This window comes from Nesoenas mayeri, assembly GCF_963082525.1.
Source record: "Nesoenas mayeri genome assembly, chromosome: 3".
Lineage (NCBI taxonomy): Eukaryota > Metazoa > Chordata > Aves > Columbiformes > Columbidae > Nesoenas > Nesoenas mayeri.
Window position 1 is genome coordinate 93,445,027 of NC_137544.1, and position 22,306 is coordinate 93,467,332.

The 22,306-nt window shown below is 39.8% G+C and overlaps 1 long non-coding RNA gene across 1 annotated transcript in view; it reads left to right on the top strand.

The window, feature by feature from the left end:
* The first annotated feature begins 21,712 nt into the window (after window positions 1-21,712).
* The window catches only part of LOC308038456, a 45,309-nt gene continuing 44,715 nt past the window's right edge, over window positions 21,713-22,306 (top strand). Inside the window, exon 1 of the long non-coding RNA XR_013921923.1 lies at window positions 21,713-21,799. This is a non-coding gene — a long non-coding RNA (uncharacterized lncRNA). The remainder of the gene's footprint in view (window positions 21,800-22,306) is intronic.

The following is a 22,306-nucleotide window of genomic DNA, read 5'->3' on the forward strand; positions in this document are numbered from 1 at the left end:
CAAAAGAAAAAAAACATATGACTTAGTATTTCTAGGTAGATTTATTTGCAACAAAGAATTAGTATCAAATATGTGTTGGAGAAATGTGTTACATCATTGAATACTATTAACGAGGATCTTACTATGAATTTGTTATTTTCAAGTCTGAGTAATTGGAATAAAGCTCTTCCTACTGCTAAACTATTCTCCAATGATATGTCCTGGGGATTTCATTATTCGCAATCCTCTTTCCAATTCAAGGAATTTTCACTGAAGTCAGAAAAAAATGCTATTTTAAGGTGTGTGAAATATCATATGGAAATTCCTAGTATAGAGGAAATAATTTAATTCTGTGTTTGGAATTAGGTTCAAGTTTTTGTTTTGTTGTTTAAAAGATACTTCAAGAGCAATACTAATTTTCTGAGCCACACAACTAGTTTCCAAGTGTTTTGAAGACTGTCAGCTTTTCAAACACTTACGTTGTGACACAGTAGTATATTTCCAAGTCTCAGATATGGCTGATTTGGGCCCAAGAGATTAATCAACTTAATGCAATTTAATAATTTTATTCCTTTTGTTCTTGTTTCTTATAAGGAAGGAAATTTATAAGGCATCCTTATAAGATGGAGGCGTGTATCATTTCATAATGTCATTCAAAGGAGCATATCATCCCTTTGATTAGGGCAAGAAAATTTTCTTTTTTTAATTCACAGAGACAGTGAATGATGATAAGCATGCTGGAAGGATTTTTAGGTTAATGAGGCATGAATAAGGGTAAGCTTTCCATGAAGAGATGAATAAAGTGATTCTATTTACTGTGGCTGAGCAAGGTATTTAAGAATATCTAGTGCTGCTATTCAAAAATGCTCTTTTAATAACATTTTGTGCAGTTAACCGTAGGCCCATGTGAATGTCAAAAGTAAGTAGTCCTTTTCTGTGTAGAAGCGCCCAGTTTTAGAGCTGAATTTGAAATGGCAAGGCTTTTGCAAAAACGATGGAATGACAAGGGTTTGTTTAGCAGAAAGGGTGAAAAATTGTGGGTCTTGAAATGTGAAATGAAAGCTAACAGCTTGTGCTACAATTCTACTGACCTCTACATAGTCATATGAAAAGATTAGATGGATTTGGGAATAGATGCCCATCTTAAAAAAAAAAAAAAAAGTAGGTTTTCATCTCCTTATGTTCTAGAAAGGTCATCATTCTGGGCTGAAAAATGGTTTAAAAAGTTGAAACCTGTTATAATTTTCTGTCGAAACAGATTTGACAGGTTTCAGTCTAGAGAAATCAAGGCCTTGTTCAAACTGAAGCATTTAAATTCAGTAAAAGTTGTTGGAGCAGTCTGTCTAAAACTCTCTGGCCTTTGTGTATGAGGTCAGCAATATATTATAATTGTGCTCAAGAGTCTGGTTTTCAATGAATAATTTGAAGTATTCCAATAGCAAAACAATACTATCTTCCTTATTGTTTGTGCTCCGGGGTGCCATTTGGTCTTTGTATCTTAGTGCCTAAAATGAATATTCAGCAGTTCTGTAGGGATAAGGAGTAAAACCCTGGCCTATTTTAAGTCAGCGGTTTTGTATTGATCTCATATACAGTCTAGAATGTTCTTTAATTTTTTTTTTCGAGCTGCAAAGAGTTACTAGAGTCCTTCCCAGGTGGTTAAACTGTTGAACTGGAAGAGCATCTCTTGGCATAGGATGAATAGTTCCGAAGACGTTTGTCCCATCTACACTTCCTGACCAAACTGTAAGAAACTGGAAGGGCAGCGAGGAGTTGAATCAGGCCACAGTCAGATGTTTGTGGCAAATGTTGTGGTTCCTGTGGTGCTAAAGTCACACCTGTTTTACAGCTATGAGACACGTGAGATTACTTGTGAAATCTTCCTGACATTGGAAGATTTCAACATTTTGTAGGTCAGATTTGCATGAGACCACAGTTTATGTATGGGACCTGTTGTTTTAAAGCGGAGTGTAATGACTTACTCATTGCCTGGCCAAGGGTTCTTTTTTAATGTTAAACACCCATGGAACTACGGTGGAAGCAGCCTCAGTTGGCCACATTTCTGAGAAAAGTGCATCACAATAGCACATTAGTCATCCTTGCTTGATAAAAACAAGAAGGGTGAAGAAAAAGCATAGCACAATGTAGAGCTCTCAAGAGCAGCTTATATTGAAAGAGCTGCCTTTTTTTATTTTAAGTGTGTGTGAAGACACTGCCACTACTTGAAAGCCTCTCAGTCTTAGGTTTGAAAAACTACAGGCTCCTTGGGATTGCAGGACCAGTAGCGATGGTTGATTCAGCCCTTTGTCCTTCAGAAGAGAAACAAAATTCTGTCTTCTGCTGTGGCATCTGATGTGTCCTTGAAAACAACGAAGTAGAAAAGGTCTGTCTGTTCTGTGTAAACACTCAGAAGTGCACATAGCATTTTCTGGGTGACCTGGGTTTTTGTCCTGAGTCACTACATTTTTCTTACTCCCCAGCTGTGCAGTTAGCTGCTGCCTTCCAGCATGTTACACAGTGCAGTTGCATTGCATGTGAACAGTGTTTGGAGCACATGAAAGAGTCTTTAAGTAACTACTAGTGACCAATTGCACTATACTGAATAAATGCTTTTAGTCTGTATTTATTTCAGTGTGCAATAAATGGCAGCTTTCCAAGACTGATTAAATGGTGCAATGCCAGATGTTAGGATCTTTGGGCTGTATGTAGATCTTGGGGGGAAAAGCAGATTTGATGACTTATGGAAAGACTTTGCTCATAAAAGAAAAACAGAGAGATATTTTGTTTTAGTCTCACAGTTGTTGACAGACAAAAAATAAAAAAAAATAGAAGGAACTCCAGATGCAAAGGAATTATTTGAACACTGGTTATGTTGGCTGGGGCATAAGGATGAGAATGATAGATTATTTTACAAGGAGAAACAGAAGTCAGTCAGATGTTAGCAAGCATTGCAGGAAAGTGGCAAAAATGCAACAGTAAAGAGACCCCAATTTACCTACCAGGTGATGCTGAAGGCACCAAGCTCACACCTGTAAGTTCAAAGACTTAACACTTGGTCCTTCATTCCCACATTTGTTCATTCAGCCTCTTTGGTTTTGTCAGCAAAATTTTGTAGTGGGAGTCACTTAAAACTGACTCATGAATTCATTGGGATACGAGGAGTTCTTTATGAAGCATTTTTACACATAATATGATTTATAAGTTTGCTTTTTTTCTGTATGACTAATTTCATTATAATTTCAAGCTGTGATGTTACACAACAGAGAACACCACACTCTGCTGCTATAGTTCATTTTATGCTCTGCCTCTTATTTGGTTTGCCATTGAAACTTCGGGACAAATGCCTCAAGAAATGGTGCAACAGTCTCTCTAAGGCTTTGGAGGCCTGGACAAAGCAATGGAGAGAACATGCAACGTGCAACTTACACACTAGGGAATCGTGAAGGAGACATTCAGTTATTGTTTTTTGTTTTCTGAATAAAATTACAGTTGTAATTAAATTAAAACACAGAACTATGGCTTATGAGGTGTTCAGTGCTGTCTGCTCCTTCTGATGACAGTAGGTCTCAAGAGCGACAGTTCAGACTTTCCTCCCTCCCTCCCTCCCCCCATGGCTGTATTCCACAATGATATTTGTTCCAGTCCTGAGGTGGCATTTATATTAAACATTTGGAATCGAAGTCTCTAACTCTGCTTAAAAGACTAACTCCAAGGCAGATAATAAGGCCATGAGGATAAGCTGCTGTTTCAAATGTGTGGAAATATTGTTTAAAAGACCTGTGTATGTGTCATAGGAGTTCAGGACTAGCTTTGGGACCTTTTTAAATTCCCTTTTAATAATGCTGGGTTTTTATTGGGCATGGTCTGTGTTTGTGTTACACTAAAATAAATGTATCTTGACACATTGTGCTTTTTAGGAAGTGCCTACTCTTTAAAAAACCCCTTTATTCAATAAGTTACAAGTGATGTGTCCTAAAATAGAAATTTCCAAAAAATGGATTAGACCTTACAATATAAAACAATTTGGTATATGGCCAAGCAAATCATAAGCTCTTTTGTCTAATATTAGACATTAAACTCAGATTAACTAAAGATATCTTTAAAAAAAGAGAGAGGACGACTATTTAATACAGCTTCAGAGGGGCAAGGTTTTCCACTTTGTGTATGATCCCTGTACCTCTGACTTGGGATGGAACGACAGTGCAAGAGCGGATTTTGACAATGTCAAGGGGAAAATGCCAAAACTCCATTCACTTAATTTTGAGAAGATGTGAGTCTTAGTCGCATGTCTCCAGTATGTCAAAGTTAAAACGCAGTTGCTTCTGGAATGAAGTTTACAATGTCGAGGGTGCTTAGGCAGCATCAGTGACCAGTTATTTATGCCTCTCACCTTAGAAGTCCACAAGGACTAAATCAGCCCCACCGAGAGTCTGGGCTGAGGCACCTGCTTACAAGAAATGTTATGGACTCAACTCCTGTTTCAAAGGAATCGTATGCAATATTAAGCCTGCTGGTAACTGAACAGGTTCTATAGGTGCTTTAGGTGTGTACATCATGTGTCACCTCCAGTGTCACTTGACAAATCTTGTTGCTGCTTTTTATGACTCTGTCACTGAAAATGAAAAAAGAAGCAAATGGGGGGGGGGGAAGGGAGGAGGGGGGGAGGGCAGGAGGGAAGCTAAAAAAAGGTCTTCACTGTTCTCACTGCTCTTTGCATGATCTTACCTTTCAATTCTGATGCTCAGGGAGCTGCCGAATGACACTGTTACTCAAAACTGGTTTCGTTCTTGGATTCTTTCCCTACTTGGAAACACAGCTTTAAGATGTAGGAGAAAACAACTATTTCTTCTGCTAAAAATTAGTAGGCTGGAGTTAACTGAGGATGCAGGCAAAAATACAGAAATCTACTTAGAAGAGTGCATCTGAGTTTCCATGTCCTGTGCAGAAATGAGAAACCAAGAAAAAAAAATGCCGGTGTCAAGCTATAGTGATCTGAATGAGAGATTCATTTCAGAGAATGACTGGCATTTTGGGAAGATTTTTTTGTTTCTTTTTCATTTTTTTTACAACTGAATTAAAATATGAGTGCACTTACAAAGTGAGCTCAAATCTAATGAAACAAAGTGTGGGATCGAAATCTAGTAGGCAACAACGAAAATAAGAATGATCTGTGACACAAACATTTTCCATTAAAAAACCTCAACGTGGTAGATGGATCTTGTTCTGTTTGAGAATATAAGGTCTTGTATGCCTTTGCAAAATGCACAAAAATGGGCTCCTAGAATTTCAGTACTTTGACAAAGCCTTAAAAAGAGCTGAAAACGAGGGAGTCCTCGCTTTAAACGTCAGCGACTTGGCAAGGCTTTGGACAGTTGGCATTAACATCAATGCTGGTATTCAGCTGACATCCTTGTTCAATGTATCTTTCTTACTGCAACTGGCAAGGGACAAGAGCTATTGTGAGTGCAACTCTGAAAGCAATATTTAATTAAGTAAATTGGTGTCCTCATTGGAAAACTGAAAATTATTTTTATTTTGGCTTTTTTTTTTTTTTTTTTAATTAAAGGCTCTTGAAGCAACAGTCTTTGCATTCAGCAAAGTTATATCTTTACAATAAATACTTAGTGGTTTGCATGCTTGAGCTCTCTTTTACCTTGGTATCAGGGGTGGAGTTTTTCCTTTAAATCTATGTATTCTTCATCTATACCTTCAGGAAAAAATATTAATACATCATTAGTTGGTGTTTGACTTGTTCTGGAGGTACAAATCATCCATTTTATTAAAGTCTGAAATGCTGTTCAGTTCTGCTTAAGGGCCCAAATAAGGAAAAAAATAACATTTCAGTGGGTTACTTCCCCCCCTGCTTCCAAAAATATTTTTACATACACAGTGCTCACGAAAGTGAAAAGAATTAAATGCTAACATTTTGGAAAGAAAACAATTTGCAGCTTGTGCAGGGAGATGTAATCATCATCCTCTGCTTGTGCCTCCTGAAGAAGAGGAAGAAGGGTTAACCACAGCATTGAGAGCAATTTGTCTATTGTTTCTCTGTTAATATCATTCACCAACTTACCACTCATCACCTTTTCCGAGTAGTCTCCCTATAGCAACAAATGGCGCCACAGACAAACCAGATGCAATCTCGTCTCTGTTTTCTTTTCATAAGCATTTGCAAATTTGTTAAAAAGAAAAGTAAGGGAAAGTGGGAGAAAAATGTTTATTTTGTACAAGCTGGACCAAGGAGCATTGAGAACAGGGGACTCTCTTTTTGCTGCAACCCCCTCTGCTATCAGATGGGCCTCCACATTTCTGCAGTATGATTTGATTTCCTTACAGGAGTTGTTCTCTGTCAATGAAGTGAAACTGGATTTCTTTGCCTGTGATCGTGATGATGCTGACCTTGTATTCTGAATATTTAAAGGATGTTGTCAGAGCTTGAGGCCCACAACTAAACTCTGTTCCTCCTCACCTTTAGTTTGCAGCTAATTTTCGTTTCTCTGTTTAATTCCGTAACACAGTGTTAGTTTTCCTTAGTGACACATCTGCAGATAACTGCTACATGCAAGTTTTTCTGTCTGAAGCATGATAGCCTGAATGCATGGACTGCCTTTTTTTTCCAGGAATGTCAATCAAAGTCATTAAATTTTAATCTTTCCTTTACTAGATAAATCCATTATTCTTCCTTAGAAAGAAATCTTTTGTTTTTCTCCTTTTTTTGGTCTTTGAGCACCTTCCAGTTGTAGTTGACTTTAAAAGAGGCAAAACATTTTCCTTCCTTTACATTTTATTTGAATGTAAAAACTGACTTCACACCCCAAACTTGTGAAAACTAAAGTCTCTACAAGAGTTTGTATCTCTTTTCTTGCAGCCGAATATGAGATAAACATAAAATGCCAACTGTCTTCATTATAATAGCTGATTTCTAGCTTTTTACAAGCATAAACTATTGTTATGAGTTACTTATTTTTCTTTGCATCTTTTTTATAACTTATGAAATTTTAGATGAGCTGCACAGACTAGACTCTCATATTGTGAGTCCTTGTCAGCAATCCAGGTAGAACTTCCGGAGACTGGTCACATGAAGAAGTCATCCTCCTCCATTCAACTACTGAACTGCATCAAAGGTTAGCCACAATGGATTTTAAACAGTTATTCTTTCGCAGCAGCAATTACTGTAGTTGTCAGAAGGAAGTTAGATGATTATAAATGGGAGCAAGATCAGTTCAGCATTTGTGATTCCTTGCTGCCACCCATTTCTCAATATAGAGCCTTGAATGAATGGAATCAGCTTGCATTTCTTTAGAAAATACAATTGAGGGAATACTTTACATTTATCATCAAGATGCAGAAAAAGTCATTGGTAAAAAGCAAATTAACATTAATTCCTTCCTATCAATTGCACGACAATGATATTCAATTTTTTTACCATCTCATTTGATGATTTGCATATATTTAAGTGCATATAGGCTGCTTGACTTATTTAAATAGTAATTGCAAGATCTGAAAAGTTATTGCCATGCAAGATTTTTTTCAAGAACTTCCATCACCTCTCTGACCAGCGGGGAGCTTTGCCATATGATGCTAGTGGACCAAGACTTTTCCCAGTGTTGCGAGCCCCTGGCACTGGAAATCTGCTGAAAAGTCAGTCTGATTTCCTGGCTGAAGTTGTGTTCGAGGTATCTGTGGCTCTTGGTGTTGAACAGGAAAAAAAAAACCTTATGCTTGAATAGATTTTCCTGACTTTTGAAGAGCATCTTGTCTCCTTATCTGTTGCAGACTGTGCTGTAAACACTTCTTTAACTACTTCCAGAGCTGGTTTCCACAGGCACATTTGGCTATGCCATCTGATTACCACTGAAACAGAGCAAAACCGTCTTGCACCGTCACTTTGTGGCCTGCCTTATTCTCCATTATCATCCAGCCAGTGTTTACAGGATGCCACAGTTAACATTGCCCAGATGCTCTATCTGTGGGAAACTGAGAAACCAGGCAGCACCCACCGCCAGTGTTTTCCAAATTCAACCTTCTTATCCGAGGTCTTGCCTGTTTGTGCGAGCTGGGATCACCCCTTGGCCTGGGTGTGCTGTCAGTCACCCTGACAGGAGATAGCACCACCAAAGATGTTGAAGTTTGTGTTGTTTCAGCCACTTATGGCTTTTCAGCAAACATTTTAGAACAAAGTGATATGATTTCCCTGGCGGCCCGTGGGCCTAAGAGCATTTTTTTAACAAAAGAATACGATAGGAATACTGTCTCTAACTACAGGAACATTTTATGCAGTTGCTAGTAAAACACATGGATGTTGCAAGAGTTGCATGATTTCCAGAAGCTAGGTTATAAATGGTATTTAGCCTATATTTTACTTTCGTCATCACTTCTTGTGTTTGAGTGTACATTTTTTCCATGTTACTATTTCCCACATATGCAGATAATTACATATTTGAGTCAGTTATACCAACTTTTCAAAGATCAACTTTCTTACGGTAGCTTGATCTTAATGGAATACACAAAATAAGGTTTTTTTTGGTGGCAGATTTTAGAATGTGTTTATTACACTGGTATGCCAACTAATTCTAAGAATTGTACAAGTAAAATTATTTTCAGCTATGATGAGGGCATATTTGAACTAAAATGTGCAATGAAACTATGTAGTGTTATTATAGATTTATGCTGTTGGCCTTTTATTGAAAAGAGTTAATATTTTTCACAAAATAAACACTTCAAGAAATGGTTGCATTTCACCAAGTGCATACCTGGAATGTAAAAAAATATCAATAATTTATAGCAGCTCTAGTAATTTCCTACTAACTCTGTAAAAGGTGCAGAAATCCCTGGCCTCTACAACTTTTAAAAATTATATATATATATATTTTAAATATGCATTTAAATGTAATAATCCCTTTTAGAAACTTTTTTTTTAATGGTTTCTTTAGAGTTGTGTGTTTTCATTTAAGAAAGTTATTTGTGTCCTGAGGAATTAGTATTTTGTTTCCTATGTATTTTGACCTTCTTGCACAAGAAACTTCTGTGCACGACACACAAATGACCCCATTACCTGAGGTCCTGCTATGCTTTTAAGCTTGTGAATAGACGTTTCTTCCTTTAAGGGCTGGAAGTAGGGTTCTTTTAACTGCTTCATATCCACATTCCAAAACCTATTTAAAAACCTGAGTCTAAAGTCCAGCTGACAATGAACTCTATTTTCAGCTAAAGCCCCCATCCTCCCCCGCTTCACCACACACTGTTTCTGCTGCTGGTCCACTTGTGATAAAGACCAAAACTGTTGTTTGGCTGACATGCAGAAGGAGTTGTTTATCAAAAGAGGGCTATTCTAGGAGGATATGCTCTTTAAACAGAACAATGGGGATTTTGAAGATAACCAAATCAGTACTACATAGGTGTTAGATCTGTTTTAAATTGTTTCTGTGTTGGAAAGTAGGAGGGGGGCCCTGGGTGTTTGGCTTTGAATCCCCGGCTTGCAAGTGTGAAATGGCTAAATCCAAATTAGCTGCCAACTGTGCTTTGTGCTGCAGCTCAGACGTGTCTATAGGCCCTGAGCCCAGCACCTGGGGAACTCTATTTTAGGATCCAGCTGCCCTGAGCCCAGCACCTGGGGAACTCTATTTTAGGATCCAGCTGTACCTTGTGTTTCAGCCAGGGTTTTTTGATCCGTCCTTGGCGCTGCCCAGTTCAAACGGCAGTTCCTAAAAGCAGATCTACAGGCACAGTCATTAAAGTCATCTTTTACTAGTTTGGTCAGGTTATAGACATCTGCCTGCTCTATTGATATAAAATAACTGGTTTCTGGACACACAGAGAAGTGTCAATAGCTGATAAATAGGAGGAAAAACCAAGGAACCTCATGGGAAACTCATTTAAGTACAGAAGATGTGTGATGCATTTTTGTTTGCTTTCACCCCTTCTGCAGAGGGAGAATCTCACCAACAATAAAAGTAACCTTCAGTTGCACGCCATGGCAATCCCTACTTTTCTCTAATGAAATATTTTCTTCAAATATTTTCTCAGATATTTGTGTTAGTTTGGAATAATTATTCATCACCAGGTCCAACTGAAAATTCCCCTTTCTCACTCAGCAGTGGTCTTTTGTGGTACAGTGATCTCACCTAAAAATCTCTTTCCAAAACTAAGAAAATAAAGATTCACTATAACTAAGTATTAACTTCTTTTCCTTTCCTGGCTAAGAGCCAATACTTCTGCCTGTTTTCATATAATGCCTCCATACATGACAAGGAGCAGAAAATGTTCTTCTCTAGTGCTGATCATATGCAAGTGATTTATTTAAGGCCACACAGTGGATTGCTTGCAAGAGTGGCATGATTCTCTCTACCAGCCATCTGATTAAAGCTCAGCCTAAATATGCTTGTATATTTGCAGGTGGTTCAGGAGAACATCTGGAGGTGCACACTTTTCCTGAAATGTCTGTTTTGATTGATTAGGGAAAGGGAGAGGTCTTTGGTATTCAGCCTGTAGACATCTCATGGCCTCAAAATTCAGGAATAATCCCTGTTTTCAGCTGTAGGTTCCTTACCTTCTCCCTTCTCCAATACAAATGCAAGCTTACATTCTTTTAAGTGTGGAAAGGGGACCTCAGTGACCCCGGCCTAGCATCACTGACACCTCAGGCATCCTCACCTGAAGCCTGGATTTATTTTCTTAAAGATTCTCACTAAGTAAACCCCATGGAAAAACTAACCCTTGACAGCTCTTGCTGTTTTGAGCATCAACTTTTGCAGCCAAGTGTGATGAGGTGGAGATTAGGAGGGGCAGTCCTCTTGTTTGTGCTAGAGACAGCCCTACTGTTTGTTTTTGTTCTATTCTGTCCTGAAGTGATGCATTTTCAGAAGCTGTATCACACAACCAGGAAGCAAAAGTGACTCTGTGGTTATTCAGACAGACGCAGAAACACACTTCGTGCCGCAATGTAAGCGGCGTAGGCTGATTTTTGCAGTAAGTGTTGCCAGAGGTAGCACTGACAAGAATGAAAAATAGTGCACCCATTTTTGTTCTTGCTTGGAATAATTGCAAGGGAACACAAGTATATGTCAGCCAACAGTGATAGCCCCGTAGTTTCCAGTGGTGAGCAGTCCTGGTGGAATTATGTGCTGTGCTCTGCTGTTTAAAGTTTGCAGGCTCTTTCAAAGGTATGTTGCCTGGGATTTAACCAAAATAGACCTTATTAAACCAAAATGATCCTATTTAACTGAAATAGATTCCTAACGAGGGATGAGGCTTTAGTGTGTCCCAGAACAGATTCAGGGGTCTATTGTTTGCCCATACGTTTGAAAATTCTGCCCCTGACTTTTTTAATCTTATCTAAGTCAAGAAACAATACTTCCATTTGGCTGTGTGTTTTCTGTGTTCAAATAATGCTTGACCTACCCACATAGATTTAATTGACTGGGAATAAGGGTTGTACCTAGTTATCATATGCATTGACAGAGGTGATGGAAACCAGTTTTTATGCCAATGTAAAGGGTAGAAACCCTACTTAAAAGGAAATACATTCCCCCACTTCAAATACCAAACAATTTAGCAGAAGAAGCAATTACAGCTCGCAGTGCTGCTGGAGTCCAGTGAGCACCGCTCTGGTTTGCAGGTACCCACACGCCCAGGTTTGCACCATATGAGCTCAGTGCATTGATCGCTGCCGCTTGAACCCTGGACTTGCTTTGCCGGTTGGTTGTTTGCTCTAGCCATGGTTCTGGATGGAGCCTTCTGAGACTATCACAATGTAAATAAATACATGTGTGTTTGTTTCTAGCCTGTTAAAAGGGAAAAAAAAAAGTGGATGTGTCAAAGGAGGGGGAAAAGCTGTTAAGGATTCATTTGCATGCCTTTGAGATGCAGGAGGTACAGGAAGCAAGGGGCTTAGGGGAGGGATAGCAAAATCATTCAATGGAGTGTCACAATAGGGAAACACAGAGAATGGTTAGATGCTGTTAGATTAGATTAGTGCAGATTTATTTGGCAAGTGATGTTTACTTTGCTATTAATCATATAGCGGTATTTAAAGCATGCAGAAAAAGTCTCAAAGTCTTATTCTGTAAATCAGGATGAAGAGTGGTTTAGAATGGTTAGTTTGGTTTGTGTGTGGTGGGATTCTTTGTTTTGTTGTATTTTTGTTTGTTTGTTTTTAATAACCGATACGAAGATATTACTTTTTTTTTTCTTTTTAAGGGTAAAAAGGCTAGACTAGAACTAGAAAATGAAAGATAGTAGTCAGGTATGCTGAATTGCTCTGCTGTCATGATTGTCCCTAAGATGGATTTTTATTACTCTTTTGTATTAGTGATATTTTTCTTTGTGCCTTTTCCCTTGTTGTTATAATTTTAAATGTGGTGAAATATGCTGACTTGTACCAAGTTTTATGTTTCAGCAAAGGAGAAACTACAAATAGAACGAACAAATGAATTCATAGTTGGATAGATCTAATTTTGTGTAGTTACTAGCTTACATCATGGATTTCTCTGCCAATTAGCTGTTTGAAAGCAAAATAGAAGGTACGGCATGGCCTGAAACTGAGGGAAAGGTTGGAGTTTCAGAGGGACAGCCTCTTTATGTCATTGCCAAATCACCTCTCATTTACTTTGCATTTGTAGGCATAAAATAGAGCATAAGTCTGATGGCTGTAAACAATCCTCTTCAGTATTTGCGGTGTACCTTCAAAGCTTTTACATGTTGTAAATATTTTTGCCTTGAAATTTGCTGTGAGGGAGAAAGCTGGTGTAAGACACGGCCATTGCGCATCACAGAGTTTGACAAAATGTCCTGTGATGCGGCCTCCCCACCTTTCCAGTGCCCCCACAGCTGCTTGCAATGCTCCCCAGAAGATCCTGGCTCAACACAGCCACACTGTGTGTAGATGGTGGTGCCTGTAGCCACTGAGAACCTTTACCATCTTCCCCTATTCCCTTTTGGTACCACTCTTTAATTATTTATTTTCTGGTTTAGCTACTTTCTCCTCTCTGAGGACTACAGAGATGCACAATTCCATCTTGTTTCCAATCCCCCTTAATCCCACTGTGAGGGAGGGCTTCTTCCCTTATCTTTGCTCCCTTGTAATGCAACTAAAGCCACCATCAGCCTCATCTGAAGGGAGATGATTTGTCATTAGAGCTTCTCCTGACCTCCAGCCCCCTCCTGCCCTTGTTCTCTGTCAGGTACCTCTCTTTAACCTGCAGCTTTAGTAGATAAGCGGTTAAGAGGCTCCTGCATTTCTCAGTGCAGGTCTTTCTTGCTGGTAAAGCACCTATATGATCTTTGGCCAATACATGTGTTTACCACTACATAATTTTATTAAAATAGCCTTTTCCAGAGTCCCAGATGATGTGGCCTATTTATCCACATTGGATGACTGTTCTGTTTTCTCTCTACTGGTTTCTAAACCAAATTTGAGCTACCTATTCAGTGCTACAAAAACTATGTGTGAACTAGTGCTTTCTGGTTTAAGTAAAACTGTAGGATGGATTTGTATTTTTTGGTGTTTCCTTTGACCCACTTTGCTGAATTAGTTTCCAGTTTCCCTGGAAAAAAAGTGTTTGTTCTCCTTTCTAGTTTTCTTGTTTCCTTTTGTTGGCCAAAATAAGTAAATAAAAGGTTGCAGCAAGCAAAAGCCAAATACAAAAATGTAAGTAGAGGAAATTTCATTGGCTGAACAATACAGGTCAAATTTCATGGCCTTCATTTTTAAATGTATTCACAGATCTTCCTCAACTCTTAATACAATTGTTAAGATTTTTGTTCTTTTTTGATTGAACTACTCACACAAGGCAAGCTGCAGATAAATCCTTTTCTTGATCAGTTTTTACTTTATTCTTGTGTTGATTTCACTGTATTTTCTCTTTGGCCATCCACAGAGCGTTTCATAGTAGACACTTTGCCTGGTACTAAATCAGTGGACATCTTCTCCCTGATTGATTTGGCATCTTTCATGTCTTCATTGTGCACCCTAAGTTATTTCAAAGAAGAAAGACAGGAAAACGAGATGAATACTCTCCCTGCCCCTTCATACTCATATCTTAAACATGTGGTACCACGTTTGGAAACAGTGAGTAATCCTTTACCTTTGCAGCTCTGCCAGCCTGGGTGTTTGAGGTGAGAAATGAAGTGTTTGCTGACACAGGGCCCTGCTTACTCCAGTGGGTTTCTCTCTGTGCCTTTTGAGATGCCAGAAAATCTATCGCATAGGTCACGCCAAGGGAAATTAGTTCGGTGCCATCTCGTTTCAGCTCCCGCTTATCCTTATCGTGTGCCTGTGCCCTCCTGGGAGGGCTGGCAGAGGCTCTGCAGAGTGGCGGTGACAGGAATAGCAGGGATTGCTGCCTGGGGGAGTAGGAGGATGGCTCCCCTGCCTTTGGGGAGCTGACTGGCTCTGTGCCTGCCCTTGCCACCTGTTCCTCAAACCAGCAACATCACACTCCCTCTCCTCCTCTCTCCTACTCAGAGGCTTTCTGGATCATTTAAACAAGATAGTCCTGAAAACAGCGTGGCAGTTGTAAAGGTGGACTTTGGGCAGGGTTTACCTGTTAGACACCAGATCCTGCTTGTCTCTGTACATATACACCTGCTCTGAACTTACTCGAGCTACAGGGAAGGTCTCAGAGTTACCAGCTTTGTGTGTTGTTTGGAAAGGTGGCATGAGAAGGATGCCTGAGTTGGTTCTGTCAGGGTTTAATTTCTTGGGGTTAGCTGGAGCCACATCAGTGCAAAGCACACATAGGACACTAGGACAAGTGCAGTGAAAGCCACATCTCAACACAATGCACCTATACCAGGACTTCGTGGTATTGCAGCTATGTAAGTGCGGTTCAAGCATTGTAAAACAAAACCCTTCCAGATATCACAAATTATAGTCCTTTTAAAGGTTCTTCACTATTTCAGTCTTCCCCCACCTCCCAGCCTCAAACACCTTAGCATCACACTGTAGATTAAGCATAATAAATCTTGCCCTCAATTTTTAACATTTAATTTATCTAGTTGCACACAATCCCTCCACTATGGAGACCATGGCAATACTTCTGTGTTATTTTCCTTCTTTCAAGGTATGCCTACAGTTTAGCACTCTCCTCATTCACACCGTTACTCAAAACTGACATCTTTCTCTGTTTCGTGTGAATTTGACAGTGTGAAATGTGCGCACCAGAAACTTAACTGTAAACACCTGCTGTTTTCTCCGTAGGTACCAGTAAGCAAATCCATGATAAGTATTTGTATCTCCACTTTGGATGGCAAAGAGACATTGATAGCTTTTGAGCCAATCATCTGTTGGGCTGACCCAAAAAATAACCTCACTGGAGTAGGAACCTTGTCCTTCTCTCATCTTCCTACTGTTTGATAATTCATACAGTAGGTATGATGGTTTGGATATTGCAACATTGTTGGAGTCCTATGGAGATACCCAAATTGGTCCTCATCCTAGGTTTGGAAATTGCTTAATAGATACAGCTATTTTTGAACATGCTTAAAGTCTACACATACCTGCATAAACTTTAGAGAACCTTTCTTAGCTCTTATTTTAGCAGTGTATTTCAATAGTTATGCTAGTGACCTTTTTCATTACAAGCATTCATGTTAATTCATGGCAAGCCAGAATGTTATTATAAACCTCTTGACTGTTCCGTTTTTCAGGGCTTTGAAATGTAATCAAAGGTAGATTTATCTGATACTAAGAGATGAAACAGTTACCAGTCTTACGTTTCCTCCCTTTTATTTTTCTAGGAGGTTACTGCCAGAGTAAACTGAAATTGGAGGTGGTTTATGTTAATGCTGCAGCCTGTAGACTGCACTTGCTCAGGAGTTTATCCAGGAGGATCAGCTGATCCCGCTGCAGGATGGTGACCTCTGGCAGAGACACAGGACAGAGACAGCTGCTTCAGCTCTCCCAGATAAACCTGCTTAAGGCGGTGAGTGGGAGTTGTTAATACCATTATTTGTTTAATTGTAAGGCTAATAGATTTTTTTTTTTTTTCTGTGTGTGTGTGCACGTGTATGCTTTATTACAATAGAATACATGAAATAAAAGCAGAGGAAAAATTGAGTGTGGTACTTAGGAGGTGTTTCCCAATTATTATTCCTTTTTATTAATGAGAGTCTAAAATGAAAAGTAACCAGAATACTTGGCCTTAAATTTTCCAGTTGTATAAAAGGGCAGGTCACCCGGAAACGTCTGGTGCCATGGGGGTGTGTGCTGCTTTTAGGAATACAGGGCAAGGGTGAATTTTTAATTAGCTTAGTCTTCTTATTTTCCTCCAAATATAGACAGGCACTTCTTAGCTTTCTCAACTTTAATACTTGAGAATAGGCAGCCAAGTGTGCTCTGGGAACTATTTGCTAGGAAGATCTGTCAGAAAAAATGACAATCCAAAAGTTATTTCTGTTTTAATAAAGAGAGGGTAAAGTTTTTAATGATGATAGCTTTATGGAAATGCAACCTTTTTGCTTGCCCCACCTCTCTGTCCATAATTCTCTTTATAAAAGAAACAAAGATAAATTAAATACTTGCTTCACAAGCTACTGCAGGGATCACACTGGCATTGTGTGCTGGCTTGTGAAGTGGTGCATCCTTATTTCAATATGCCCAAGCCCTGAAACTCCTTGGGACAGACATGTGTGCTGTGGGAGCTACCTCCTATGCTCAGGCTCACTACAAATCTGCAAGTAATGGAAAGAAGCTGAGGGCACTTGGCAGTAGAAAGTATCTTGCCCATACAGGAGATGGTGACAGAATTGGCAATGAGGAGGTGACTAGTCATTCTGCAAGGCCTGGTCTGGGGCCAGTTTTCATTTTTGTCTTGTTCTCTTTCTGTTTTTCTTTCTGTCTCGCTTTTGTTATTTATACCAATGAGCAAATGTTGCTTATTTTTAGCAGCCTTTCCATTTTGCTCAAGCGCTGATCCTTAGTAACGGAATGCCTGTGGCCCTCCCCAGGGCACTATCCCCGCCTCTAGTAAGAGTGGACAAATACAGGCTTTGGTGTAGGGAGTTATTGATTTGCTTCCAGGCAAGTAGGTGTGTGTGATACATATAAAAGGTGCCCATGCATACTATATGTTAGCACTCCAACATCTCAGCAAATGACCTTTGCCTGATCTGCCTTGGGCTGTTGGTGAGAAATTATTCCTTTATGTTGTGTAGCTCCATAAAGCAAACAGCCTTTCAGCTTGCTTATTTTAGAGCGTATAAAACCAACACTAAAAAACCAAACACACCCAAATACACACACCCATTTCCACAAACAGAGCAAAAGCAAAGTCCTTTCTTGAATGCAGACAGTTTTAGTTCTGAGAGGAGCAAAGTAAATGGATCAATTCATGGAAGCAGATGTAAGAGTTACATAGATAGGAGTATGTGATGCGAGTGCCATGTTTTTCCTCTTCTCTTCTGGATCCTGTGTCACTGGGTTATTGCAGAGATGCTAACACAGAGGACAGTAGAATCCTGAGGGAGGAGGGAGAACTTCCACTGAGGTGTGGGTGTCCAGGGACCCCCTGCCTCACAGATTAGCAGCTGACTGGCACCATGTTCCACTGAGTGTCCTAGTAGCTTTATGTCTACTTCCCTACTTTGGGAGACAAATGAACATTGCCTCTCTTCTAAAACATTTTAGGCTGGAAATAAAATGCAAGTGAGGGTATATCCAACCTAAGACAACAAAGTTTGCCCTTTCCTATCCTTACCCAAGGTTTATCCAAAAGAACTTCAGAACCAAGCAGGAGTAGCTACATGCTTAAGCTGCAGTGTAGGAGATGAAGACTTTTATGCCTCACCCATCCATGCCAGTCTTGCATCTCCCTGAGGTATAAGGGATTTGCTGTGAGAACAAGTGACCTTGATCACTGCTGCCTACTTTGCATCAACAGGTCTTCACTCCTAGACATCAATATTAGTATTGCTGTTGGTGAGGTGCTTTCTGGCTTATGCCTCTTGTCTCAGCTGGAAAGCAAGCAAGTGAGGAGTTGGTCCTACACCCTCAATGTCACTGGGATCCCACCCAGCCTGGAGACATAGATACACAACTGCTTGGTTCTCTCAGTAGGGTCTGGCTTAGTTTAAGCACTTTCTGTAGGTTTTTGTCTTCCCCATTTTCAGGCTTGACTTATTTTGATAGGGCTAGGGATTTATCACATACGTGCTTAGGCTGGCAGAGAAATTTGCCTCCAATGGACGAAGACAGAAGGTTAGAGGGATGCTACTCAGGTGCAGTGAGAGCAGCTGATGGTCCAATGCTTAATTGCTAATTCCACCTCTATCCAAGTGTTCTCACTTCTGCAACTGCTAGGGAATTATCACTGATTGCAATTGAAACATATTGGAGACAGAGAAGGAAAAGAAACCTTGTCTAGGCAACAAAGTTATGCTGCCTTTGAGAGGGACCTAAATACCTTTTCTATCATAGATCTTTGTAATCCTTTCACCTTTTCCCTTGCTCCAGTTACTGCTGATTTTATCCTTACTCTGGTGGATCTCTGAGATGAAGCAAGTCTTCTCTGTGCCAAGTCCCTGTCTTGTTACTGTCATTCAAATCCAGCTCTTATTAACTATCCCAAACCCAGTGGAAGAGGAGAAGGTGTCTATTCTGAAGCTGCTCTTTGAAATTCAGCCCTATTTGTATTCTATGGTCTGCATGCCTCTCTGCCCCCAAATGACTAAAATTGCAGCACAGTTGTCCAAGGCTTATTTTTTAGTAAATGACGCTTCTAACTGGCATTCAGATTAACTATGATCTTAGTCTGCAATGCAGCAAGACATTTAGCATGTGTGGGATATGATATCGATCTCAAATAAATACAACACTGCGTCAGTAGATGTGTTCATATTTTCAGGTAAGCAGGCTGATGCTGGGGAAAAAGGTTAGTCTATTAACACCTCAGCTCAAAGCGAGCCAACTTCCTTTCTACACAGAATAATTATTTTTTCACATAAGCCCTGTAGTGCCTCTGCTATGTTTGCATTTCTAAGTCTCAAACATTGCAGTACAGATCGCCCTTTATGAGTGGAATCTGAGGTCATGTGTCTGCATTTAAAATTCACTGTGCGCGGGCTATCATGCACTGGCTTGTGAATTCTGTGGGTGTAGGGGCTGTGGGCCCATATTTCAGGTGTGAAGAAAGCAGGGTCTTTTTTAGCACTTAAAGCACCCATGTGTGCAACTCACAGCTATGAGTACCTTTGGCAAAGTTTTATAAATTATGTTGATTCATAGCTGGCATCTCACCATCTTTATGGGCAGGATTACATATAAATATATATGTCCTGTACACAACAGGACCATTTAAAGCATCCCTACAGCATAAAGGTAAAATGAACTTGGGCACAATAGTCATCATACTTCTGTGGAAGACTTGCTGGGGAGAATATTAAAAGGACTTTTGTCTGCCATAGCCCAAGGCTCACAAGTGATTTTAGGTGGCTGGCAATCTACACTTCTGTTTATACAGTTCCAGCAATGATTAAGGTTCTTTAACCAAATGTAATTCAGAAATAGGTGATGGCGGGAGAAGTGATAGTAACTAGCATGCTAACGAAATACCAGAAGTAGGAAGGCTTCTATTCTGGATCATGAATTCTGGGGTTTTCATGGATAAAAAGTTGCAGCTGGAGTTGGAGAGGGGATAATGACACACAAATCTTCAGTTTAATCATCTTCTAAAGTCATGCCCGGTGTTGGTTTACAGAAGATGAGAAAAGCTAATGAACCCTGAGGAGGACCATTCTGCAGCTGTCCTCGATAGCTTTCTTGAAGGAGGTCTTTCTCATTGTGTATATACCTGCTGCATGTTGCTGTTTCAAACAGCTGTGTCTTGGCTACTTCGATGTGCTCATTGCTGGAACTATCTCTTAAAACTCTGGCCAGCACATGAAAAAATATTCTTATTTAAGATGGCATTAACAACTGGGTTCCAGCCACAATTTTGTGCTGGGCATAAAATAGTTGAAAAACGAGAAGCTTTCCGTGTCCTAGAAAGCTTATTTTCTATATGCAGACACTTAACTTGAAAGAGGAAATGAGTAAAGGTGATCTAGACTTTTTCATCCAAAATGAGCTGGCTACACCAGTCAGTGAAATTCTTAAAAGGTGTGAGATTGCAGTAAGATTGCTACAATCTGGCAGAACTGCAGAAAATCTGATTTAAAAGGAAAAAAAGTCAGTCCACACTCAGTAGCAGGGCTAGAAGAAGGACCTCAGGAATGAAGGCTAAGACTGAATTTTAGCTTTTCTTTCTGTCTTTGTTACCAAATCCTTGTGTACCCATACATAACACTTTCACTGCTGTGCTGGGTCCAGAATTTATACCTTGTGTTGCTGTATGACAGAATCTGTTAATCTTGCAGCAAGACCACTAATCAAGAGGGGCATGTGCAAGTGAAATAGCCTGACTGTAACTATGCTGGTGCAAGAACTCCCCGTATAACTTGAATTCTTAGTCATGAAGAGTATGAACTTGTAGAAGCAGATTGGCATGAAAATGTGAAGGGCAAAAAAGAATAAAGGAGAACATATTGATGCAATATATCCAGTGGTACAGCACTGCAAAAAGCAAATGGCTGTGTTGCAAAGAGGAAGGCAATCTCCTAACTTCTGAAATGTAAAAAAAAAAAATAATAAAAAAAAAGTCTGACAAGTGTCTGTCTTTGTTCAGCAGATTTTTTTTTCCTTCCCCTCAGCTCTTTGAAATCAGAAATATTTACTGTGTGGAAACTATTAATGAAGCCCAGTGAAATGGTGACAGGAGGGGTAAATGCATTTAAATTCAGGAATTAAAGGGGTATATTCCCAAGGAAAAAGGGTGCAGTGCCAACATCTGTTAACTAAAATAGGATAACTAGCTGGAGGTAAGAGTTTAAGGCTGTCTTCTGGGCTAACAGGCCCATGTAGGAAAACTCAGAGAGCCCTGAAGTGAAAATTGCAAGATGTTCAAACGCAATGTTCAATATCGTGGCTGTATTTTTAAATTGCTGCAAGTAAGGCACCTTTTTGTCCTAGCAAGGATGAAGCATCAAATTACATGCTTTGCAAAATTTAAATATATGCTTCTGCTTATGTGTTATTGACTAGTTAATGTTTTGAATAAAATTAATGATTGTGAAAGCTTTAAAAATTAACTCTTTGCAGCTGATCATTTAATCACAATTAAAGGCAGTGAGAGAAAACTGAAACATTTGTCAGTTCTGGCAGTAAAACTGAGGGGGATATCTACTGAACTTCTCTAGTATTTCTGGTGCAAGAACGGAGTCGGGGAATTCATTTTAAGGAATTGCTTTTGGAACAATAATCCCTACTAGTAATTTATTTTTTTTTTTTAATTCATGGAATATCAGAAAGAGGAGAAAACTTGGGGAAGAAAAGAGAAAGAAAAAATTGCAACTCACTGCTAAAGGCGCTAATACGACGCTAACGAACCATCGCCTTTCTGCCGCATAGTTGGCAACATGACTACCCATCTGTGCCGAGTGGGATGTGCGAGCAGAAGCCAGGGCTGAAAACCCTCCACCTGTTTTCGAAAAGTAAGTGCACGCACACTGAAGTTACTCAGCGCATTCGTCCCGTCTTCAGCAGTCTGGGTGATGTTGTTACTACGACTTTTTCTGCTGTCTCATATCTCCCACCGCCATGTGCCAGCTGATAGGGGAGCTGTGACATACCACACCCCCGCGGCCGGGAAGGGGGTCACATGGACCGGGCTCATCCAGAGCACTTTAAAGAAACTGATAAGCTCTATCTCGTTTAACTTGGCCTTTGGAAGACACTTGTGGAAATTTCTGCAAAGGAGGTGACATCAGTTGTTGTCACAGCTGCTGTGTAAGTCTGCAGGACTGCATCTGTTCAGTATCTGGCTGGGGTGTGTATGTGTGTGCAAGCAGATATTGTTAATAGATTGCATTTAAATCAAAAACAGTCCATGTGAAGTTGGTGAGGAGGTTTGATTGTTTCAGATAAGTGCATTGTCATCAAGACCTGAGGCAACGATGGAGTACGTAAACTTAATAAAGCAGAAGGGTGACTAGCTTTGGAGGGCTGATGTTACATTTGAAACAAACCTTTTTCCCGGGGAATTCCAAGTGTTAGCATGTGGGACATAGTCCAGCTGCTAGCTGCTCAGACTTAAAATAAACCAGGCAAAACCCTATATTCAGGCTCTACCAACCAAGGCAAGCTGCTATTGCAAACCTTCCAGCTCCCTTTTTCTTTCAGTTGCGTCAGAATGACAAGAAATATTTTTGAAAGAGCATTTAAACTTTGGTATTTCACACAGTTATCCTCACGCTTTGCTGAAGTGATCTGTTTCTCAACATAGTTATACATTTA